Source organism: Panthera pardus, unplaced genomic scaffold, assembly GCF_024362965.1.
Source record: "Panthera pardus isolate Hobbes unplaced genomic scaffold, ASM2436296v1 HiC_scaffold_8, whole genome shotgun sequence".
Lineage (NCBI taxonomy): Eukaryota > Metazoa > Chordata > Mammalia > Carnivora > Felidae > Panthera > Panthera pardus.
Window position 1 is genome coordinate 138,508,577 of NW_026527013.1, and position 25,777 is coordinate 138,534,353.

At 39.2% G+C, this 25,777-nt stretch overlaps 1 long non-coding RNA gene across 1 annotated transcript in view; it reads right to left on the reverse strand.

Annotated features, from left to right (window-relative positions):
* The window catches only part of LOC128775585 (uncharacterized), a 231,064-nt gene that overhangs the window by 20,637 nt on the left and 184,650 nt on the right, over positions 1 to 25,777 (reverse strand). The window contains exon 4 of the long non-coding RNA XR_008420403.1: positions 5,102 to 5,210. This is a non-coding gene — a long non-coding RNA (uncharacterized LOC128775585). The remainder of the gene's footprint in view (positions 1 to 5,101; positions 5,211 to 25,777) is intronic.

Sequence of the window (25,777 nt, forward strand, 5' to 3'; positions counted from 1 at the left end):
GATGGATAGATGGATGGAAAGAACAAGATACATCACGTACCTCAAGAGGATTCAAGAACAGAGCCCCTCCCAGAGGTGAAGGCAAGTACACAGCTCATCAACCTTTCTGAATGCTACCTGGTTCTGTCATCATGTCAGTTATGATTTATTTTGCGGGGTTAAAGCAGAATTTCTTATAAAGCAAAATAAGATCATTACGGTTTGGAAACCCTTTGAAATAGTATTAATTTTACTTTTAAAAAACGTTTTTAAATTATTTATTTATTTTTGATAGAGAGAGAGAGAGAGAGAGAGAGAGAGAGAGAGAGAGGAGAGAGAGAGAGGAGAGAGAGAGAGAGAGAGAGAGAGAGAGAGAGAGAGAGAGAATGAGTGGGGGGGGGGGGCAGAGAGAGAGGGAGACAGATAATCCAACGCAGGCTCCATGCTGGCAGCACAGAGCCCAACAAGGGGCTCAAACTCTCTAGCTGTGGGGCGCGCGAGTGGCTCAGTCAGTTAACCATCCCACTTCAGCTCAGGTCATGACCTCGTAGTCTGTGGGTTTGAGCCCCACATCAGGCTCTGTGCTGACAGCTCAGAGCCTGGAGCCTGCTTCGGATTCTCTGTCTCCCTCTCTCTCTGCCCCTCCTCTGCTTGCTGTCTTTCTCCTTCAAAAATAAATAACCATTAAAAAAAAAAATAACTCTCGAGCCGTGACATCATGACTTGAGCCAAAGTTCGATGCTTAACTGACTGAGCCACCCAGTAATAACCTTACTTTTTAAATGAGTTATACATATTTCAAAGCAGGGTGGTTAAGTTGCCTGCTTGATGAATGGATACAAAGATTTTATCGCTTTGATGAGCAGCTGTCAGGGAAATTGTAGGCAGTTGGAGAAATCTTTACAATGTTTTCCTGCATTAAGCCAGGGCACTGTGTGTTTCTTAGCCCATGGTTTAAGTTCTACTTCGGAGGGAAAAAAATAATAAATTTAACAAATATAGATTAATGATGATAAAAGTTTAAAAAGTTCCCATACTTAATATTTTATTCAAATAGTTTTGGGTTAACTGACTTGCAGTTTTTGTTACTCTTTCTCATCTGCCACACTTCGCAGCAAGAAAACTCATCAATATGCAATGTTTCTATCCCTTCGACTGCTTCCTCCCACTGTCCAAAATATATTCAATTCAAAATCTGTTTAGTCAAGCAGACATGAGGAAGAAAGAGAATTTCTATGGTGTTTTCAAAAGCTGATTTGTGGCAAAATCATTTTATTTTATTTGTTCAGGCCTCAGAGAGGGGAGTCTAGAGAAAATTTCCCTATGCCATGAGAGTCTCCCAGGGGAGCCAAGAGGGGGTGAGCAGGAGGTGGCCTCACAGCAACTCCCCACAGACCCCCACCCTCTCCTGTCACAGGAGGGTCACAAGGTGCTCCATCTAGACTCCGATAAGCTGAGGTTCAGCCTTCCCCTACAAAGACACCCCGAAGTCACCAGGGTGTCATCATGGAGTCTTTCCCTGCATTCTTCTCAGTAAAACAAGCTAGTTAGAAACTTGTTGCAGGATGACAGGATACATGGGCTAAATAAATTTTAATGAAACTGGGTCTTAGGCCCTCCTACTAGTGCTTTTTATGTTGCTTATAACTATGGTAACTGATAATAAAATATTATCCATTCCTCCATCCTGACTCCAGTGTCGTGACCAGCTCGATACTTGGAATTCTCCCATTTCCCATTCAAGCTTTCTCATTAACTATCATTGGGATTTTAAGATCTATGTTTTTAAAAAAATTTTAACCAAGGTCAAGTTGAAGTAATTTTAAGTGTATAACATGTATTTCTACACACACTATACCAGGTCAATATTCAAATGAAAAACGAAAAATTAAATGCACTTCAGATGCAAGCAAAACCAAGTTCCACATTTCATACCTTTTCAATAGTTTATAGAACCAGCCAATCTTTCTTTCCTTTGTAAATTGCTTCTTCCAAACCCTGAGACTATAAGACAATTAGCAGGCAGACTAGTTTACATTTGAAGACACTGCTTCTATCCTTTTGCCATAGGATCACCTAATGAAGTAAGAATGTATATTCCCCAGGCGGCTGGCTGACTCAGTCGGTTGAGCATCTGACTCTTGATTTAAGCTCAGTTCACAATCCCAGAGTTGTGAGATCAAGCCCTGCATCAGGATCCGTGAGTGTGGAGCCTGCTTAAGATTCTCTTTCCCTCTCTCCTCTGCCCGTCCCCTGCATGCACTTGCTCTTTCTCTCTCAATTTAAAGAAAAAAAAAAAAAAAAGAATGTATCTTCCTTAAATGGCCAGAGCTCTTCATGCAGGACAATATGTATCCACAATTTTGGCTTGTTGTTATTTCCTATTTTTAAATTAAAGTTTTCAATTTTATGAAAATTTAGAAACACGTACATCATTTGTAAAGTCAAATGAGGCATATTAAAAATAAGCAGCGCCTTGCTGGCCCTTTTCCCTATTCTGCTTTTGTTCACCAATGAAGCAAACCCAAGACCGAATCTTGACAACCGGGAGGACCAGCTACTTATGCAACTACAGAGCCAGGGGCGTTGAAGTGGGCAAGAGGCCGCTCTGGTCTCTTTCCTCTAAGTAGGTCATCAATGAAATTACTCAGACTGAAAATATTCCCTTCTATTTTTTTAGTTTTTTTACGGAAATTCCATAATCTCGTTCTACATGTTTTTGCAGTATTCTATTACCTGAAGAAGAAAAAAGAAGCTTTAGAAAATAGTGATTGTGAACATGCCCTGTTTGTAAAATCCGTGGTAAGTAGAGTCGGTAGGAGATGGCTAACTACACTTTGAGGTGGCCATGAGAATCGAGGGACTGCTAATTCTGTGTCACTGTTACAAGTCTCTCGGCGCAAATGGATAGTTCTGTATTCAGTCCTCGGTGCCCACAGCACCCACTGAGAAGCCCTGTTCCAGGAAAGACACCCCTTAAGTCTGTTTTGAATAACAGTAGACTTCAGAGAATGGGTGGAACATATGATTTGAAGGGCTGACTCTGTGAATCAGAACTTCAGGAAACCACAGTGAATTATCTGGCAATTAAGCATACCCCATTGATAGAGCCTGAATCCAGATCAGCCTCGGCCCTTTGCTTTAGGATTGGCAAAACGGCCCCTGGAAGCCCAAACAGTTTTGTTCTCGGGCCATGGTTCCCACCTACTGCCTTCTTCTCTAATCCCCTTTCAATGGGAGGTGGTATCAGAAATACCATTTCCGCTACCACATTAGAAAGCAACAGAGCTCATGATGTTTGTCCTGTGTCTTCCGAAACCAAGCGTCTCCCATTCTAAGACTTTCAAACAAAATTCAAAACAGTGGCCTTGGAGCAGAATTTCAAGGGAGGCCCCTACAAAGCCCGCCAACTCCATGGTTTCCAGTAAAAGGACCTCCTGCTCCAGTCTTTTGAAACCTGGTTCAAGTAAAATACCATTCTCATACCAGAGTGTGAATCACATTTCCTCCGTCCACACAGCTTCTATAGTCTTGCCAGAGAGAGCATTTACCCCTCCACTTCCTGATTAAAACACACACACACACACACACACACACACACACACACACAAAATTTGGCTGGCCTATTTTTAATATGCTAATTATCTCCATCTGTAAGTGCTTCCTAGCCTCTTTGGCTTTTCTTGGCCCAGCCTCAAATCCCAACCTCTCTTCCAAGGGGAAAAAAAAATGGGTATCCGCCTTACGGCCAGAAGCCAAGGTGCATAAAGAGAGAACTGAACCCTTCAAAAACTAAACATAAATATGGTGCAAATTGGCAATCAGAGTTTTAACACTAAATCTTTTTAAAGATAAACTTTACACGAATTTACTCTTTTTCACTTGGTTCCTATGAAGAACAGCTCCCCAAGATATCTAAATCATGGAGGCTCTTATGTAGACGTCCCCTGATATATAAGAAAATCAGTACCAGCCCATCTAAGTGAAGCAGTATACGCCATGATGTTAAGCCTCCAGGCTTTCTACGGGCCATGATTGTTTTGTTCGTGGACCTTATGTTTAGCTGTAAAGGCTACATGAGCTACCACATGAAACCTCATACTGTGTGATGCAGGAAATAACAACAACTTTGAAAAATGAAGTACACTTTCAAAATAAAATGTTTTCTTTGGCCCCTGGGAATTTGTTTTTAAAATTGGGAGAGGAGGGATGCATCTTTAGCAGAAGCATCATTTATTTCATGCCTTCTGTTTAGGGAGGAAGTGGCTGGGGTAAGGCCAAAACTTGTATAATTTCCTGACAAATGTGTAAGGACAATCATTTCAAAAAAGCCTGTTTAACCACTTGATGAGAAGTGTGCTTTTTGTTTTCCTACAAATACTTTAGAAGTCAGAGAACGATTTTTGTGTGTTTTAACTGTCGAAAAGCTTCCAAAATCCACAAAACTATTTTAAAATTGGTCATATCTTACCGTTTTCACTCTCGCCACCGAAGACTGGTTTTGGCATTTAGCCAGAACAAATTCGTGGGGGCAGATGCTATTGGTTGGAAGAACAGAGTAAAACAAAATAGAAAACAGAACCCAAAGTGACAAAGACCCCTCCTTGACCAAACTGTGGTCGGATTCCTCTGAGCCTGCTTCATGACGAGGCTTCCTCCTTGGCCTGCCTTTAGCAAGCATCCTACTAAATCAGTTTAGTGAGAATCCCTCCCCTTGATATTTGATCAAACTCCTCATCCCTTGTCCTTGGCATTAAATATTTGGCCTCCCTTTAGCAGGAATCCTGGTAAGCCTGCTTTAACAAGAATTCCCCACCCTTGATTTCTGAGTAATTTTCTATTGCTGTCTGCCTTTGCTATATTCAGAGTTCAACTCGACTTCTCTCCCTATTGTAATAGTCTTGCACAAAGCCTTCCTTGCCATTTTTAACAAGTGTCAGAATTATTTTTCTTTAACAAGGGATATGAGTAGGAATTAAGACTGGAAAAAACATCAGGAATTTAAAGGTCCCAAAACTACAAATGCTCATCCAAATAAATATTCCCTAAACAACCTTTGAAGGTTATTTGAACCTTAAAATTAATGTTTTCTAATATTTAGTATTTAAAAAAAATCACTTACCTACGATGTCTTCGTATTTCTGCACATTCCACTGCCATCCCGAGTATGACAACACTTGCTGGTATAACTCTCGCACCACTTTTTGCAATTAACCATTTTCACCTCTTGTCTAAAAATATAACAAAAAAATTACATTCAGTTACATGTATGCAAAAATATGTGTGCATGATTACAATAAAGAAAAGAAGAAAGAAAAAAAGCAGTTAAGTAAGGATGAACAAATAAAGTCATTTTTTCTTTAAAAAGTTTCTTTTGTTGGGGCACCTGGGTGCCTCAGTCAGTTGAGCATCTGACTCTTGATTTCAGCTCAGGTCATAATCTCATGGTTGTGGGATTGAGCCCTGTGTCAGCTTTGTGCTGAGTGTAGAGCCTGCTAGGGATTGTCTCTCTCTCTCTCTCTGTCTCTCTCTCTGTCTCTCTCTCTGCCCCTCCTCTGCCCCTCTCCCCATTTGCATTCTCCCTCTCTTAAAAAAACTTTTTTTTGTTAACTAGACTTATTGTGGTGATCATTTTGCAATATATAAGAGCTTTGAATCATTCTGTTGTACACCTGAAACTAATGTTATATGTCAATCATGCCTTGGTAAAAAAGTTTATTTGTATATTTAAACAAATGGATATGAGTAGCTTATGACTTGGGCAAGTCGTTAAACCTCTCCAAGCTTCACTTTGCACCTCTCATTTCCCCACAAATCGGAGCCCCTGAGTGGTGCATGGCAAGTACGACATCGACTGAGGCTTCGTGTTTTACAGGAATAATTTGAGCAAATTTTGTATCCTATTTACTTTACGTTTTAAGTTTTGCTTTAACATAAAAGAAAATAAGGCTTTAAATAACTGACCATGGAGAAAATCCACCATGTTTCTTCTGTGTCTTAGAGAGCTCTCTGGAACCCTGCTATCCACCACAATTTGAAAAGCCAGGCACGAGACACATGCTATGTAAGTGTAGGAAACGAGAGCAAACAATATGCAACACCCGCTCTCTTACAAAAGTGTTTCTCCCTTTCAAGTCACAAACTTAATACGTGAACATATACTTCTTGCAAAAACTCAAGTTAGCTGCTTTTTACCCCATTCCCTTACCAGAGATAACCACTGTAAACAATTTAGCATTACTTCAGATTAAAAAATTTTTTAATGTTTATTTATTTTGAGAGAGAGAGAAAGGGAGAGAGAGAGAGAACACAGGAGGGGAGTGGCAGGCGGAGAGAGAGAGAGAGAGAGATTGAGAGAGAGAGAGAGAGAGAGAGAGAGAGAGAATCCCAAGCAGGATGCAGTGCTCAAACCCATGAATGATGAGATCATGACCTAAGCCAAAATCAAGAGTTGGGCACTCAACCGACTGAGCCAGCCAGGCGTCCCACTTCAGATGTTTTTTAATTAATTATATATGTATACATAATTGACTTCCCCTTATAAATAGCACACTGAACACTACTGACTAATACAAAGCTTTTTTTTTTCTTAGTCTTTCTGAAAGAACAGTGTACTGTAATACAGTGTCCTTCTAAAGTCTAAACTGCTTTACCTCACTTTGGTTTTCAATCCACATTTATGACCTAAAATTCACATTCCACAGCAATAGGCAGATGAATTTAAGGAGTAAATATTAACCCTGGCAGAAACTGTATACTAACTTCTAATTTTGTATGCTGTGGTATCTAAATTTAAAAATAGGAATACTATCATATCTCTAATTTTATTTAACAATGTAATGAGAAGCCTAAGTGGATCTTTTCAAAATGAGATCTTAATTGCCTTTGTAGCTTCCCCTTGCTCTCGGTAATGACAAATCCATTATTCCAAAGGCAGCAAAGATCGTGGAACTAGAGTTGGAGTCCTGCTTTAAAACTGCCTGAAATTCTGTCCTGGGATTTTCTCTTTCCATTTTTCCTTAAGGCTGTATTTTAAAATATTTATTGGACTTTAAAATTGGCTACATTGCCTTGGAAATCTGGAACCCAGAGATATCAGCCCCCAAAGAAAGAGGAAATGAGCATCTGAGTGAGAAGTAATGTACATGAACTGGGGCCTCTGTTGTGTAAATAGTGGTCTTGCCTGACCAGGCTTGGATTCAGATTTATCCCGTCCTTTTTATTGTTCCTTAAACTTAGCAAGACAAACATTTCCCCTAGCTATACCCTAAATCATATCGAGCAGGTCAATTTGATTTGAGGTCATAAAAGGCAACGCAGTCATAATAAGTTTTTGCAAATGTACTGCATTATGTTTTGTGACCACTGAGGGTTCTCAGACCAGCTAATTCATTACATTTGTCATCAAGCTGAAGGAATTCTTTAGGAGCTTTACAATGTTTAGGGACATTTTTTTTGAAGAAAATAATAATCTTTTTGTAATAAATATTCTGATTTAAAAAACATCCTTGCATCTATTTTTTTTTAATAAGACTAAATTTTTGCTTTACGATATATTCCTAGAAGGGGATGCTCTGTTCTTCGTAATGTAAGACCCTATTGCGTTCATGCTGTTCGAGAGGAAGAATCTGGGTAGTAGACTGATTTGTCTCTTCTCCTGCTTAAACATGCCTTGCTCATACTCTCCTCTCTGAAGTCACGTTCATCGCCAGCATCTGCAGTGGCACAGCCCGTAAACCTGCACGGTCCTCATGACAGCAGCCAGGACGCAGGGCAAGAGACATAGATAATTGTGTCTCAGAGGCCTGGATGGTGTCAATCATTAGAACAGGTGTTTAGAGCCCCCGGTTGTGCTGTAGCAGCACTGAACAGTTCCCAGGGACAGTGGCACCCAGGTGCTCTTTAATACATTTAGTGTTTGTTTGTGTTTGTGTGATGTGGGGTCACCTGAAGTACAGGGTCCAGGGAAATGCTTAGTTAAGTATGCTGTTGCATAAAGGCCACTCCTTGTTTCCAAATAAAGAAAAATGACCATTTTAACTTATAGTTTTCAAGCAATATTTAACTTAAAGAATTTTGTCAATAACTGTATGTGTGTGGAGGCACAAGGAGTTTAAATTCTTTGTTTGCTTTTATTTGTGATGACTGATGCCTCCTGTATATGTTTACCCTTTTGAAATGATTACCAGGAATTCATAAAGGGTTCTCTTGATAGAAACAGATATATAACAACTTATGCACACATGTGAGTTAACATAAAAGAAAAAGCCATTGTGAATTCAAGCACCAGATGGATTCTATATGAACCTCATCCCGTACATGACTGATTTTGGAACGATACAACTACCTAAAATGTAGTGACACATTCCAATTTCTTTGCTAGAGCTCCGGTTTTCATAGGATGTGTTGTAGTCTTTGGTGCTAGTATTCAGGACACATAATCTCATTATCTGTTAAATTGATCAAAACATTAAGACTAGTGTTTTGTATTACTACACATTTTTATGAAAGTAGAATAAATTTAAATAATATTATGGTTATACATGGCCCGTGTTGATGGCATTTGTGGCTGGTTTGTAGAAAAATTCATACTCAGGGCAAAAAATCAACTCCTTCTCTGTTAATATATTCCTGCTTGTTAATCTTGTGGGAATCTTGGCATATTCACTCAGGGCAGGGAAGCTGAGGGTAAGTGAATGGACACAGGGGTCCAGGAGTCAGAGGCCTTGGTATTTAGCTCTGGATCTGCCACCAGTTACAATTTGTTCCCAGTCACCTGTCTGTCTCATAAACTCCTCTGGTAAAGTAGTTTTCTGGCTGATCCCCCAAGTAACCTGAATAACCAGGTTGTGTGGGAAGGGATTTGAGGAGTATGCAGTCAAGCTGAGTAATAAGGAAATAAAAATAAAAAAAATTTCTGGGTGATGTGCTGAGGTGCTAGGGAAATCAGTCAGAGTACAGGCCATAATCTGCCATCATCATCAGACGTTCTTGTCTATGAAAGCAGAAAAAAAGAAAAAACCTTCCTCAGTTTAGAAAGGTCACATCTATTATCTGTGGCAATGTTGCTAAGAATCCAGTCTGGAAGTATGGAGCTGTCTTTTTATATGTAAGCCAGTTTGTTTCTTTTCATACCTTATCATAATCACCTCCACTGGGCGTAAGATGGATATAGCATTACCCAGTTGGAAGACAGATTCGAAAGCTGGTAGGAAATGTTCACCTTTTGGAAATGATATAGGAAAATACAACAGTAACTATACCCTCTGGCAGTTCAACAATTATACATTTCCTTTTGTTAAAGTAGAGACAGACAGTAAAAATGACTTCGGAGCACCCCAAGGAAAATAAGTTAATCAGAAACAGTGTGGGTCTACTGACAACTGGAGAAATGCACAGGGATATAAGAGAGATCCAGGCACTGTGCTTCTAATCTGTTAAAGCCACAGATGTAACCATGGTGCCATGATAGCTGAAGAAGCTTCCTTAAATTAGCACAGATACATAGAACATGAATGCTTTACACACACGCGCACACACACACACGTCAGACAGTAAGAATGAACATTTATGGAGCACTGCTGCATGCCAAGTATTGGGCTAAGCACTCAGACCAGTTCTTTGAAGAAGGTTCCCTTATCCCCATTTCACAGATTAGGGCACTGAAATTTAGGAAGACAACCCACCTGCCTGGGAACACAATGCTAATGAACTGTCAAGTTGCAATTCAAAATCCAAGTCTGTTTGCCTCTAGATCTCTAGACCTTAACATTTATAGGATACTGGTTCTAGGTTTGCTTTCCAGAGAACCTGTACCTAAAATGACATTTCCATCACTTGCCATCGTCCTTAGCTTTCTTTATTTTTCCTTTCACTCCATTTACCACTACTATGTGCTAATGTGATACCAGATACTTTACGTGATTACATATATTATTATGTACTGTTTACTGTTATTGTATATGTATTGTTAATTCCTACCTCTTCTACTCTGTCTGTCTCCATATTTTGTCTGCTGCTGATCTCCCGGGCTTTGACCAGTGCCTGGCACAGTGTGAGTGCCAATACATATTTGTTGGATACAACTGCAAATAGCAATTTGTTCAAATGAGTGTCGCTGCAGTTCTATTTTCTTTCATAATTGGATATTTTTTCTTTAGCCATGATTTGTATTAATTTTAGCTACTGCAGATTTTTTTTTAACTTACTAACTTTACTTTTAATGTTAATAGAAGATTAGATGATGGACACCAGGAGGAAGAATAAATGTCGGATAAAATATGTGAGACATATTTTAAAAACAGAAGTTGAAAATTTTTGCCCCAAGTGGGAGCTCATAAGCTGACATCAGTTCAAAACATTTCACAGCAAGAGCAAGAAAATGAGTAATTGGGCTTTGACCAGAGACACGGAAGGTCACTTTACTGGAAAATGCTTTGTAAAAACTTTTATCAGAAAATTGCTTTATCATTTCAAAGTTTGAAGTGTTCCCCTTTAGCTTCTAGGTTCCAATTCAGAAATAACTCTCTCATCTTGCCATTCAGCAAAGGTATTTGCTTTACAGCTTTCATTTATGTTGCCAGAAAGACTTTTTTGAAACGCTTTGTGCTGTAGCTTCCGTACTTTTCAAGGTGATGAAACTAACCAGAAAGCACCTCTTTGTGTTTTCAACAGTACTGGAATTAGCCTCAAGAAAATTTAATAATTCAGGTACACTATAAATCCATGAATGATAATTGTTTTCATATACTGCTGTCTGCCCTTGCCCTGAACTTTTAAACTGGTCTGACTCACGTATCCCTAAGTCCCCTGGGAAATAAAAGCCATTCTATTTACAGTGTATGCCTTGGACCTCATCTCTCTGCTCCCCCCACCCCCTATGCCCTAACTCCCACCTACCGTCCCCACTGAGCATGAGTTCTGCTGACCCCTTTTGCTTTGTTAAAAAGCAAAGCTTTTTCTGGTTTCAGGCTCACCTTTGGCTTTGAAGATTGAGTGACTTAAAGGAATCTGGACTTTGGGTATCCTCTGTGTAGACTTGGCTCATATTCAATGTCAGGTTTCTCCTAAGTTTAGTACTCTGAACACAATACAGTGCTCCTGGTTGGTTCAGCTCCCAAGATCCAGACTTTCCATTGTGTCCAACCAGCGCCCATTTGGTTCCTCTCTGAGGAGTGTTAGGTAACTACTGAACTGGTAGGTTTGTATTTTTACCCCACATACAGAGCTGTTCATCTGCCAAAGGCCAGGCAGTAGTCTTTCTGATGTGAAAAAAGTTCAAGCCATAAAACAAGCCAGCTGCTGCAAGAATGTAATATCTGTGATCACACAGAGGTCTGTTTACAGCTAGAGAATGTGACTCATTTTCTAATCCTGTGAAGTGCGTGGGACCGCATGGCAAAGCAGGGATGTATAGTTGCTGAATTGAATTCATCAGAGCTGATGCTCAGTATTGCCAAGAGATGGCAGATGTGAGCATTTCTCTTTAGTTCAAACCATATTTTCACAGTTTAGCTATGACATAGTCCTTGAGCTTTCTCTGCTCTAGTTTGGGCATAAAAATCAGCTCAGCCAATGTTCATTCTCTGCATGCAATTCAGAGAGAATGAGTGGTTAAGAAGAAGCACTACTGATGTCTGTCAAGGGTATGCCACCTCACTCTATGAAATGGAGAGCAAGGTGGGTCTTCTCCTGGTTCCCGCTTGTATCGCAACAAGGCTTGAGGTGAATTCCACAAGGTCGCACACTGTGAAGGAACAGATTTTCAAAACTTACGAAGCATGCTCATCAGAAAGAAAGGCCACATGGCAGTCTGTCTTTTATTATCTCTGAGAGAGCCTGGTGAGGTCAAAGCTCTGCAGGACCCCCCACGAGTATATGCTGCAGAAAAGAAACATTGCCCCTCTGTACTTGCTCTCCCGAAAGGGTGACTATGAGAGCAGTCTCACCATTGTGAGGATCTGGAGTCCGCTTGGGTGGTAGGCAAGCAGAGGTTTGGTGCTGGTTGTTCATAAGTGCTCTCTGGGAGAGCCAGCTGCCTGGGGCTCAAAGAGCTCGAGGCTTCCAAGGTGTAGTTCCTGGTGCGGGCGGAGGAAGCCCTACCAATCACATAGAAAGCAGAGTTTGGTTTCATTCTTCGCACCGACTGCCCAAAGCCTTGGATAGTTCGTTGTCCAGGGAACCCAAGAGTGTCTCAGTGATTGTCACACAATCTGGAGTGTTGCATCAGACCACCTGTTTGGGAACATTAGTGATCACGCTATTTTAACTACGCTTAAGAGGTGATTAACAGAATGGTCAGACTTACAAAAGATTGCACAACAGAGGTAAATGGTTTTTGTGTGGGGAGGGGAGGGGGTAGTTCTGTACTTTCTATTGTTGTATACCATGTACAGAAGCCGGGACAGGGAAATCATTGTGTGAGTTTGATTTGAGTTTTTCTTTGAACTAAATGTGGATATAGACGGAAAGATGGTAACTGGGATACACAGGTGACTGCTGCCACAGCGGATGGAGCAACTGTGTGGCTCCCAGATGATAAGGTATCCGAAAGGTGAGTATAGCACATGTTTGGGGTTTGTATCTATTTTTTCTGACCAAACTGTGGCATGCTCCAATCAGTCATCATCACACACAAAGAATATTGCTCCAAACTTTTTGATCCCAAATAACGACAAACTAACTTAAACTAGCTTGACTCAAAAGTGGAAATGTTTATCAGGCAGCCATATTAAAGGTAGGACTTCTGAGAATATAGGAATCCAGGACTGAACATCACAGGCACTACCTATCTTTCTCTCTCTTTTCGCTGTGTTTTCCTCAGCAGCCTTCTTTATACATGAAGGCATGGCTGCCCATAGATTCAGAACTCACAGCATCCCAGCTTTCCCACCACAGGAAAAGAAATCTGTTTTTCTTAGTTCTGTTTTTTTTTTTAATGTTTATTCACTTATTGATAGAGAGAGAGACAGAGAGAGAGAGAACGCTTGCACACGCACATGCACATGAACAGAGGAGGGGCAGAGAGAGAATCCCAAACAGGCTCCCTGCTTTCAGCGCAGAGCCCAATGTGGGGGCTGAAACCCATGAACCGTGAGATCACGTTCTGAGCCAATATCAAGAGTTGGACACTTAACCAACTCAACCACCTAGGTGCTCCATCCTACTTCTAATTTTTAAAACCTCAAGGAAGCTTGAGTTTTGTGCCTGTATGGCTAGGGCACCAAGATCATATAATGGCAGTGGTAACCCTGGAAAAAATACAGGTAAACAGTAAGGTGGAGGGGTGGAGGGTAAAACAATGGGTGCTCTCAGCAGGAGGGGGGGGGGGGCTCAGAAACCTCTGTATAAGATAACTTAACTTTGACTCAGTGGTAATGTTACTTAGTCTACCTGAGTCCATAAATTAAAGATTAATCTGCACAGAGGACAAAGCCCCTGAAGAGGGGGGTTTCCAATGCGGGCATTCCTTCTATGGAGAGGGCTTTTCCTCTCCTGTTTTAAGCAACACAACTTCAAGGGTTAAATTTTTCTGCGTGGTTTTGCTTTCCTAATTTTGTCATTTTGCTGGGTAGCCACTACTTTAATTGTATTTTCCTGGGAATTCATTTAAATGTACACGAACTCAATTTATGCTTTTCAAAAAGTGTTTCAAAACAAACTTCAATCATGTGTTTACATGTAGATGGTTTTGTTAGGAGTTCCTGAAGTTAGGCAACACCTTACCACAGAAGAAGTAAACTGCAGATTTATTTATTTATGGCACAAATTTTTGGAATATCAGGCTTTAAAAAATACTGATGCAAGTGTTTTGTTAAATATTTCTAACTTTTAAATTAATGTGTTAATTAGTAAAATGGAAGACGCAGCCCATGTTCAACGCTGTAACACTCAATTATTTTAGTAGCAAGAGGAATGCGTACTGGGTAATTTTAAATGAGATATATATACATCAGGGAAAAATCATTGTAGACTGCTAAAATCAGTCTAGACAAGGCAACATTTGTACCAGTTACTAAAAATTCTGGACAAAGCCATATTTATACCAATTACTAAATTTCATGTGTTTGGGAGACTGTGAGTAGAGGCTAGCATCAGAAGTGTTTGGTATTAATTAGACACACAGCATAGCTTTTCTAACAAACTCTGGACAGCCTGCCTAACTAAACTCTGAACGGTATGGATTTATCTCATAAGATGCAGGAATAAGCTTGGTTTTAGCAACATGAAGGCTAAGTTTATGAGAACTTAGACTCAAAACAAAACGGACTGCATTAATTAAAATCACCACGACCCACTGTTTCCAAAACAACTGACTCATGGTCTGTCTCTGTCTCTATTTCTGTCTCTTCATCCCCCTCCTCACACCATGTCTCTTTCTTTAATTTTAGTGAATGTGCATTAAAACTAATTTAATGAATTTGCTATATTTCACCTGGGCATTTGGTTAATATTTTGTGTAACATTCCATTCCACTTTCTTGTTTGCAATACGTGGCGGTTAGAAAAGGCAGATGCCATGTCCATTGCTCTGTGGTCCCTGCTGTCAGGAGTTGGCTGTGTGAATGTGTGGGCCAGGCTTCCTTTATCAGAATTGGGACAAGCAGCTGGGCATTTGTCTATTAGTCCATCTGCCAACCCCTAGCTAAATCACACAAGTATTTCCGAGGCTAATGCGGAGGCCAGTACTAAGATAATGAGCTCAGATAATGAGGCACCACTTCCTCTCAGATATCTTAGTTTTACAAAAATGTTGTGATGAGAAAGTACTGTTTTGGCCTAATGGAAATATCGCTTATAAAATTTAACACAGAGACAATTTCCCCCGAAGAAAATACATTCTTAAGCTGGAAAATTCTCATAGAAAGATACGATCTCCAAATTGGAAGAGAAGATTAATGGTCATTTGGTTCAATTCCTCTGATATATAAATCACTTCTAGAACATTCCTGACAAGTGTTATTTAGTCTCAGTTTGAAACTCTCCGGTGATAGAAACACAAGCAGTCCTTCTTTTTTTGTTAGAGGTATATTTGGAAAGGGAAGTAATCATGATGGCAACAACCACTTCAAATAAATGCTCCAGGAGAAACAGGGTAACAGGAAATCCATCACCACCCCCTTTTCACCCTCCATGATTTAGGAAAAAGTCCTCTTTTCCTTGATATGAATGTTCTGAGGAAAGTTTGGGACAGAGTCAACTTCAGGGTTTTCTGAAAGGAAAAAGGTCTAAAATATCCAACAGCTTCTTCTTAAGGTTTAAAATTAGGGAAATTTTTAAAATGTGGATTCGAATGGCTCAGATCAAGACCTAGGGGCAGAGTATGGTAATGATCCTCCTGAAAAAGTTACCATAATGGAAAGAGCCAACCTGTGCATATGGTTAGGTAGGTGAGGACTGGGAATGGACGCCCTGGGTCTGGGAGCTATTTATTCCAGAACTTGTTTCTGATGAGCTTTAGAACCAAGAGGAAAGCACTAATCTGGGCACTAAGGGATTTCAGTACATTATGGGATACATCTGGCGATGGAGGGTAGGAAGGGTGGGTGGGAGACACCGTGCACCCCAACTTGAGGTATCTAAACTCTGGTTTCGTTCACATTAGGTCCTTGTTCTATATTTTGAGCCCAAAGAGATCTGTCTGTACACGTGGCAGTCATTCATGAATTTGATGATGCTCTACATTGACTTCTTCATTCTGAACTTTCTAAACTCCTTCATCAAGGACATCCTTTTTACTAAGTCATCTTTTCAGCATAGACCTTTTCCTCTTGATCCTTTACTTAAATGCCCTTTCTTCAGCACTCAACGTCCTTACTTAAACGTTGTTCTAGAGTCAAATCACAAGGTGAAAATTATCTTCTGGTCATTTGGAACAGCTGGAAAGCGACTGGAGAACACATTTTGTAGCCAGAGGCTCTGCTCCTTACTTGCTGTGTGACTATCTTTAAATTACGGAACCTCCCTGAACATGCTACTTTATTTATATTCCAGCTCACCTACTTTGGCAGATGTTGTCACTGTCCCACACATATACCTTGGCACTCACTTTTAGAGTTTATGTCCAAGGGTTCCTTCTGCAAACCTCTGCAACTTTTACCCAAGCACTTTCTCTCAGTGCGAATGCCAAAACATTACTATCTCTGGGGGTGGGCCTCGGGTGATAATGAAGAGAACTGGAGATTAAATACTCCAGCCTCCTCCCCCAATGGAGGATGCAGTTCTGGGTCTGGTGTCACACTCTCCTTCAAAGTTGCCCAGCGGGGCTGGGCCTCAGATGCCCACATGGCAAAAGGCACTGGAGAACACACCTTTATTGGATTCCTTCCCTTCTCTGTCTCACCACTCGCTCCCCTCCAATGTTCCTGGGTTACCTCAAAATTAATTAACATGCACTTAAATCTTCATTTCCAGGGCCTGCTTCTGGGGGAATCCAAACTAAGATACCTAGGGTAGTGCCTGAAAATGTAAGGGAACGTGGATAATCATCAGGAAAACCGTTTTCTCTCCTGTAACTGGAAGAAATGATGTGTAATGTGTTTGAAGGGAAAGCACCCTCACCTTCCTGACTTGGGGAGCAGGAAAAGATTCTGCTAACACGCTAACACCTCTCTCAAGATCCAGAGTCTTCTGGTTTTCTCTACAACCTTGATAAGAGTGAGGGGTTGAGGGTTACATATGACTTTCAGAACTCCCCTTTTACAATTCCTGTATCACAACCTTGCACGCACTTCACTTTGAAAGAAAGGACCCATTGACACGGAAGTCATTTTAATATCCTGTTGCGTAGGGCACACGTCCTCTCTGCTCAAGATTCCTCAAACTTTCTGGAAGTTCTATGTTCACGCTTTTCCAGTGGAAGTGGAAGTCCTGAGCACTCTCGAGAGTTGTTAACTGTATCTGAGAAGTGCAAGCTGGGAAGGAAGGAGCTACATAGGCTACAATGGCTACGCTGCAGGCGGCATCAGCTTCAGGCAGGAATCCCTCGATGTTACAAATGCCCTGATCAGACCGAATACTGATCGGATGCTAAGAAATAATAAAAAGTGAAATATATCCCCTATTGATTTTTAGGGCCTTCCTCAAATATGAACCCTTCCCCATTTCCTCCCTGAAGCACTTCCCCTCTGCGGTGTATATGGACAGTGTGAATGGAACAACCGTCATATAAACAGTTACTTAAAAAAAATGGAGGCAATGATGGCAGTAATTGCCTTCCACAGTCTCTAAGGTTATTTAAATGGAATATGTAAAGTTTCATATTTCCTATCTACTTCATATTTTGGATTAATTCTAATCCTTCTAGAGTTTATAACATTTTGGAAAAGAGGGGACTGACTGCGAGGGCCACTTAACTCAGTGCCCTCCACAGCATCTTACCGCACTTCTGCTTTGACCTTACAGCCTCTGCTTGGTCACAATCACCATGAGGGCAATCGTCATCTTCCCAGCCGCCAACTCATGTATAACAGATAGAAGGAATTCAATCATCAGATGAATGACTGGATTGGCTGGCTTTTGGGGTGCTCTACTGCCCTGGAATCTGCTTTCGTATCTTTTGCATTTCGTATAGGAACTTTTCTAATTGAAAGGCTATCTGGCATCTGCTGAACATCATTACTAATGATGGTATTCTGCTATGCTACATACTCCCAAAGAAAATGTCACCAAAACATTTACATTCATAGAGGTCTGAAGCTATGGGATATTCAATACAATACGTGATAATCCCAATAGAAATTTTCCACATTAATGGGAAACATTGCAATGTAAGTATGCCACCTTCAACAATTTGCACACATCCCGATACCCAAGTTTTGACCTTTAATCAAAACTTAGAAGTTCACAGTAAGCAAATACGTCCTTGTGTCTAGTTCCGATATTTTATAAGCCAATAAATATATCTTTCTTTTTATTTGAATATAAGCTAATCTCCAAGACAGCATTTAGGGCACAGAGAAAGGCCAGAAGACAGGCACCAGTGCAATGAGGAGGTCAGGCGAGGAGTGGAGGAATGGTTTCCTGGTTATTCCCATTTAATCATTTTCTAATTGGCTATATCAGCATTTTCTCCACTGTGTTTTGTAGAACTCAGTTATTCTTCAAGTTATTTTCCTGGATGTTAACAGGCATTTCATGAGGAAAAAATAATTTCTATTGTTTATTTTTAAACAAATATGCATACTTTATCCCCACACAGAGGCAAAATGTCCTTGGCATATTAAAAGCACTGGAAAATCCTGCAGCAAAGAAATCTGTCTAATCCACTGGTTGACCACAGAATCTCTTAACCACCCCCGCCCCGGCCCCATAGCTATTAATAATATATATTCTATGGAATACTGCATAGGAACCCCAGCCTGCATCTTCTTTTAAAAACATAAATTGCTGGGTTCCTGGGTGGCTCAGTCAGTTAAGTATCCAACTCTTGAACTTGACTCAGGTCAAGATATTATGATTTGTGAGATCAAGCCCTGCATCAGGCTCTGCACTGATGGCATGGAACCTTCTTGAGATATTCTCTCTTTCTCTCCCTCCCTCTCTCTCTCTCTCTCTCTGCCCCTCCCCTGCTCATGTTCTCTCTCTTTCTCTCAAAATAAAAAATCAAAAATTTAAAAAATTTAAAAAAACCCATAAATTGTAAAATTAGATTAAGCAATACAGCAGGTGTGACCTAATCAGTAAAAAGAGTGGATTATTTAAGACACAATTCTATTAATGTAGCAAAATAACATATTCACTTTTCCATGCTGTGGTTGGCTTGTACTAAGCGTAGTGTCTAATACAACTTCCATGTCTTTTCTTTCACAGGTTGTACTGTGTGGTTCTTGTTAAATAACCGTAAACAGATAAGCAGAAAATATGACCTTCATTCCTGTTAAATTCCAGTCTACTAAACTTAGTCGATTCTTTACCTCAGTCGCATACATACACATTAAACTAAAGATGAACAACACACTTATAATATTCTAGGTCATTTAATTATTTAATTATGAAAATTGTTCCATTTAATTTATATAGTCACATACGATTTATTTTTTAAAGTGCCATGAAATGATATGAAACATTTAAAGATGCCATATTTTCTTATTTAAAAAAAGGAAATTATGGCCCAGAAAATCACTATAGTTAAGAAATTTATATTTGGCAGTTACTCTCATAAAAGATGAAAGTCAACCTCCCAGACTGAATTTGAGGAACAGCAGAAATGGAAATGATGGCATTGGTTTATTGATAAACTCTTTAATTTTCAGAATGTAACCAAACAGAAAATTCCAATTAACCCTAAGTGCTATCTAAAAGCCACACATTGTTAAAGCTAAAACAGAGCTGACATTTCTCATTTGGAAAGTGACATGGAAAATAGGACATGAAACAAGAAGGTGAAAGACATTCATATAGGCTGAAGTAAACTCAAGAGAAATGATTCATAATAATTAATTTACTTTTTTCCCACATATTGCTGTTACAAGCAAAAGGATGTGGTGAGCAGGAAGTTCTTATGTTTAAATATATTAAATATCGAGCATAAATGTAGAACAGTATTCTAGTAAGTTTGAGAAAATATTAGCAAATTATTTCCATACTGAGGATCCTTTTAAAACTTAATCATCTGAATTTGTACAACTTGACTTGTTTTTAGTGAAGAAATTATGTTCTACTGCTAGTTACCAGCAAGATGAAATTTCCTCAAATTCTCAGATGATCTTTAATGGTGAAATATTTTGTTGGTGTATCAGTGCCTGTTTAAACTTCTTTAAGTTTTTAACCAAAGTGAGTTTACAATTATATTTTACATAAGGGAAATGAAGTTTTCAAAAGCAGTTAATTTGATAATATCTATTTTAATATTATTTTCTAGTTTAGTCATCTGTATTTTAAAAATATGAGTCTATTATGTTAAAAACAATCAGGTTATTTTGCACTCACAACTATTTAAATGTATGTCCTTTTGGTAGCAATAAGCTTGGTTTTCAGGTAAGCTTATTACCATAAATTATTATACTCAGAACCCTCAATACAAAAATGTGTTACATGCACATTGAAAGGAATCTATTATTATTGTGATATAAAATGAAAATATGCAATTAAACAAAAATAAGTTCGATGTATACTGGACCAAGAATATAGAGGGTGTTTACTTCCTTTTCCTGCAATAACCAAAGTAATACTGTCATTGACACAATTGTATTTTCAATCTGTGCAGATAAAATTTATTTTTAAAAGATATACTTCAATTATTTGGAATTACTGGGAAAGAATATGAGCAAAATTACTTTGTGGGAGAAAAGAGCAAAGAAAGACTCAATGGCAAAATGGAAAATGGAGAAAATGGGGGAAATGACTAGAATTAAGGAAATTCTATTTTCAGGTCCTATGCATCTGGTATGAAAAAGGCTGTGGAAAACAGAATGGGATTGTTAGGTTTGGGAACAGTGTTATTGTTTAAAAGGTTAGCTATAAATATCTGCAGCCACTATGCAAAGATAGAATACAAGTTACACATTAGCCCATTCATTCGCATTTAAACGCAGGAAGTGAGACAAAAATTGCTTCAACATGACAATATCTTTAAATATTAGAAAAATGCATTTGATTGATTGAAAAAAATCTCCTCACTTTCTGTGCTGCTGGATATTTGATACTTCATGTCTGGAAAGTACTTTATACAGGAAACAAAAGGATGTGTATTCTAGTTGGGGGTGGGGCTTGGAGTGCGGAGTAATACAAGACAGGGAGAAAGGGAGATCATTTTTAGCTTTTACTCTTGCCTTTAGAGTGATAAAAAATGAAGACAGAGAAAACAGTTTTCAGGGCATTCTAGAATAATGAAGCAAAATGTCAAATTTTCCCAAGTTTTTCATGTTGCCCTAGGACAACAAATTCTTTACTGCAATATCCGACTCCAAAATGTTATCCTCAGGAATGCACCAGTCTCCAATAGCACTTCTCCCAGGCTTATTGAAATCTCGTTGCAGCCTTAGAAGACCTCAGTTAGTAGCTACTGTTTACCTCTGAAGTCTAGATTTGTTTCTCAGCTTTGAAGTCTCAGAAACTTGACTCTTTAACACTCCTGCCCACATGTCAGGGGCAGACCCATATTAAAACTTCAAAACCAACATATAAGACCTGAACATTAACTTTTTACTTTGGGGAGAGAAATAACTAATACAGGGACCAAAAAAATTAATTGTGAATAGCAAACACATTCTTTTCTGGTAGGAGAGCTAAAAATAATAATTAAAAGTCTGCTTAGTAAATACAGATCAAAGCAAAGAAAGCTGGCTAAGCGAAAAGGATATTCAACAGAATCATGGGCAAGTAGTCTCATGCACTTGGCCCCACCGTAGAGATGGTCTTGGGAATGATACCAAAATCCTTGGGATACTTTGGCTATGACACCTCCATTGACTCAGTGCCTCCCTAATTGGTTATTCTGCTTTGAGAGAGAGCCTCAAGGGCAGGTATGCTTACAGCAGGTCTTTGATGAGTTGAGTGGTATTTTTCCAGGGAGATCAAAAAAGGGCCAATAATCCCACAGGGCAGGGAAGAAAACATTTTTTGGCTGATGACCAATTCCATGACTGACCAGAATTACTTGAAATAAAAAATTGTAGTAACTTTGCAAATGAATATCTACAATATGTCAGTCACTTGTGCAAGGTGCTCTAAGTATAGAATATTAAAAATGAACATTAACCTTAATTCCCACCATCTAAGAAGGAGATCATTTCAACAAGGAGCTTAATAGAGATAAGTACAAACAGAATCTGAAACAGCAATGGTCTACCGTAAGAAGAAAATTCTTACTTTTTGTATCCACTAAATCCAAAATCCTCTCCTCTCCACGTGAAACCAAGTTTGGGTTCCTACGCAATTTTCTGGGCCTATTTTCTGCTAATCTTCAAGTTTAACAATCGAGGCAAGAGAACAAATCATACTGGGCAAACCCATTAGCTGTGTGTATAACAACCCAGAGTGTTAGAGCTGCTAGCGTTCTGTCTCTCATCCACTGCTTCTTTTTGAGCTTAATCCAGTTCTAACAAGGCACGCCTTCAGAAGAAATGATGCTCTGGGCCCTTTCACCTGACTTCTTACACTCTTGCTTTGGTTTCTGAACTGAGTCAGAATAAGGTTGATCTAGAAAGAAAACCAAGAAATCTATTTCTACTGAAAAAAAAAAAGTATTACGTAGGGATTCTTTAATTAGAGAAAAGTCCGTGGCAGGACTTAGACACTCAGTGTGACTCACTTATTTATTCTGTGGACAGAGGGGACACAGTTGTTCTCCCCCCACTACCCCCAACCTTTTCCTCACTTTGTGGGAATATTGCTAAGAAGGCACAGCCGTGACCTGCCACCTCGGAAAACTGCCCAGTGGACTGACATCATGGGAATGTACTGAGCCTGTTTGTGGAGGTCATCTAATTCTTGGCAAAAGGGTTCCGGGCAGGAAACCTTCTATATTTCCCTGATAATGAACCAAAAATCACCGGCCCAAGAAATTGAGACCATTTCATTAACACAGCTTCCCAGAAAACAGTGTGATGTGAGGCAACCACTACTGTTGCTTTTATGGTCTAAGCTCGTATAACCCGTATGAAGTACTGTCCCACGGGAGTCATTATCTAAAGCATACAGCCCTTCACCTGCAGTTTCAAGCAGTTTTCAAACTCTTCCCTAGAAAAATGTTGCTGTGTCTATGTCTACTGTACATCACCTATAAGGCCCTGAATTCGGGGAAACAGAGTTGCTAATCCTGTGAGAAATAGCCAAATATTTAATGCAGGTAAAATGAAAACTGTGACACTGTGTGAAAAATATATTATCAGTCATGCACGGATTTAGAATACATTATTAGCATTATTGTGATTACCATTGCTGTATCAGTATCATGTTGTGGGTATATGTAGAACAACTCAAAATCCTTTTTGCAACAAGGTTGACTGACTGTAGCTATTATGATTTTATCAATAAATACATACCAGCCACTACTTTAACACTTTATGTTAACTCATTTTATTCTTACTTTTTATAAATGAGGACACTGACAAACAGATTGGTGAGGTAATCTGCCTATATCCCACAAATTGTAAGTAGCAGAATGGAATTTGAACTCAGATAATCTAGTTCTGGATTCTGTACTCAATTTCTGTGATAATACTGAGTCAAAGTTCAGCATACACAGATTGCATAACAGAAAGAAAGTAGTAAGTTATTTGAGAAGTACAAGTGACTTTAAATAACACTAATGATACTGACATTCTCTTTAATATTTTCTTTCGATGTTGATTTTTTAACATTCCCACTCCCCTTTTTTATTTGAGTACAGTTGACACACAATGTTACATTCGTTTCAGGTGTACAATTTAGTGAAATGACAAGCTTAAACATTACGCTATGTTCACCACAAGTGTAGCTACCATCTGTCTCGTTACAGAGTTATTAAAATACCACCGACTGTATTCCTTATGCCGTGCCTGTTATTCCTATGATTTATTCATTCCATAACTGGAAGGCTATTATCTCCCACTTTCCTTCCCCCATTTTGCACCCCCCTCCCCCCGCCCCGCTTCCCCTCTGGCTACCATCAGATTTTTATTTTGAACCATTGACAAGGTTACAGAATAGCTGCAAGTCTAGTACAAAGAGTTTTATTTTTTTCCCTGAACCATTTGAATTGGGACCTGATGTCCTACCATCCCTGAATAACTTAGTGTCTACTTCCTTCATTCTCCACCATATGTACAATACAGTCATCAAATTAAGTGAAACAGTTGGATGCAGAAATGCACTCCGACTATATTTCCTAGACTCCATTCAAATTCTGCCAGTAATGTCCTTCTTAGCAAAAGGACCCAGCTCAGGATCATGTATTCAATTTAGTTATCATTGCTATTTTTTGTAGAATTTTTTTTTTTACCTATATTCGCAAGTGAAATCGGTTTAGATTTTTCTTTCCTTCCTTGAGTGGCGTGGGTGTTAACGACTAGACTTAAATAAATCTGGTCATTGGCCCTCTTGTTCTAGGCTTTGAGATTTTTTAATTTAATATAGGGATTATTTGATTCATGACAGTTGGTGAAATTTATCTATAAAAATATCTTGGCCTTGTGTCTTTTGTGGTAAAAGACTGACTTCTACAAAGTGCTAGCTTTTTCCTCTGTTGGTCATTTTTTCCTATTTCTGCAGCATTGATTTTTGTACTTTTGTTTCTTCCTTCCTTCTACTTTATTACTTGTTTTTTTTGTTGTTGTTAGCTTACTTAATAGGATGCTTAGCTTAGTTCAAACTATGTTTTTGCTTTTGAGTGTGTCTTGCAATTTCTTCCTGATAGTTGGACAGGATATACTGCTAAAAGGAACTGCTGTAAGGTGGCCTTTGCTAATGTGGTAGAAAGGTATGTGTGGGGAGAAGTGTTCTACAGTCTAATGATTACGTCGTTAAAGCAGCCAGATTTAAGTGTTAACCAAAAACCAGATATCTGAGAAGCAACTGAAATTTTACCTAATGAAGTAGATATGAAGAGACGTAAAAGTTAAGACTGAATTAGATGAAAATACATCTTATGGACTTCAGAACTGTGTACCTCTACTGCTGTGCTATGATAGGCTGGCAATTCTCTATAGTTTGATATTTGTAGTTAACATACAGGTTAAGCTGCTTTAACAGACGCCTACAAATGAAGGAGCTTAATAAAATAGATGTTTGATTCTTTTTTATGTAACATCTCTGCTCCATGAGGTCCCCCAAGGACAGATGGGAGGTTGGCCTTTGCCCTCGTCAAAATGTGGCTTCTAGCTCCAGGAGGTGGTTCTTCCAGTTGTCCCCGTCTCCAGTCCATCTCCAGCCCAGTCCATAGGAAAAGGGGAAAAAAAAGAGAGGAACTGGAGGTCCTGGAGGTAGCATGGCAGTGCGCAGATTCCTGCGTGGTGGGAATTTGGTAATAATGCCATAGCTAAATGCAAGTGAGGCCAGGGAATGTAGTCTAGCTGGGTGGCCTTGTGCTGCTCAGACTTCTGTAAGGACTCTGTGTGATTTACTAATAAAAGGAAGAGCAGAGAATGGTTCGAGGGTCCAATTGATGGTGTTTGTTATAATATTCATAAAGAATTCAGGATTTAAGAATACACACATGTGCATGCGCACACAAACGCACACAAATAAATTGGGGGCTTATTTCCCCCAGTTTTAAGTAAAAGGGACTATGTTGCTAACCCGTAGAGATAATTTAACTTTTAAAGGAAAGTAGAGAACAAGTTGACATAAGAGCTTGAGGTAGAGTCAAATAAGACACAAAAATGGAAAGAAACAAAAATGAATTTTTCTCTCCTCTCTTCTTCCTGTTTTCCACATTCACTCCTCATCTTCAGCTCAATACAGAAACAAAACTAGGTCAGTAAAAATGTTTCCATGGTATCCGAATTTTCTCATTTATAATAAAACTCAAATACTGGCCACTTTTGATGATCAAGCTATCACCTACTTTAAGCAAAATGGTGTCAGATTTAAATTTACTGACGTGTTGGTAGAAGGACCATATGATAATTAATCCTTTCCTTTCTCTCTATATATGTATATGTGCATGCGTGTGTGTGTGTGTGTGTGTGTGTGTGTGTGTGTGTTTGCTTGTGTGTCTGTCCTGTAACTGATTTTGTTGGATCAACTAAGTATCTTTGCATACAATCTATGTATGTTTACAAATAATCCATTTCTCCCAAGCTATGTGTTTCTGAAATACAATAAAGTATTTCTCTGGCTCCTCACTTACATGCCTTTTTTTGTTTGTTTGTTTTATC